Source organism: Penaeus monodon, chromosome 23 (genome assembly GCF_015228065.2).
Source record: "Penaeus monodon isolate SGIC_2016 chromosome 23, NSTDA_Pmon_1, whole genome shotgun sequence".
Classification (NCBI taxonomy): Eukaryota; Metazoa; Arthropoda; class Malacostraca; order Decapoda; family Penaeidae; genus Penaeus; species Penaeus monodon.
The window spans coordinates 15,716,884-15,717,311 of NC_051408.1; positions in this window are offsets into that span (position 1 = coordinate 15,716,884).

Here is a 428-nt window from a genome sequence, read left to right on the forward strand (position 1 = left end):
ATTCAAAATCAGCTTAGGTCTTTTAAAGCGTGAATGAAAAAAAATACAAGTGTACATTATGCACCTTTTTATTCAACATTTTCTGAAGCCAATGAAGACGTATAAATGTGCATATGTATTCGTTTAACACCTCGGAATGCGAAAAATGCGAAATGAGTTCCATTAGAGAAATATCAAGTAATAATTAGAGCGAAATCTGTAAGAGTATACTAAAGGTATCTATTACCCGTTTCCACAAATACACACGGAAGGAAGAAACTGTGTGTATTGCGTGCAAAACACAGGATATTTGCATTTGACTTCTGTGATTCCTGTCTCTGATGATATGTGCGGATACAGAAATGTCAGTAGTCAATATGGAATATATTTTCCAGACTTTCGATCGTTCTTCATTTAAAGGAGATGGCGTATTATTCGATTGGCCCTTT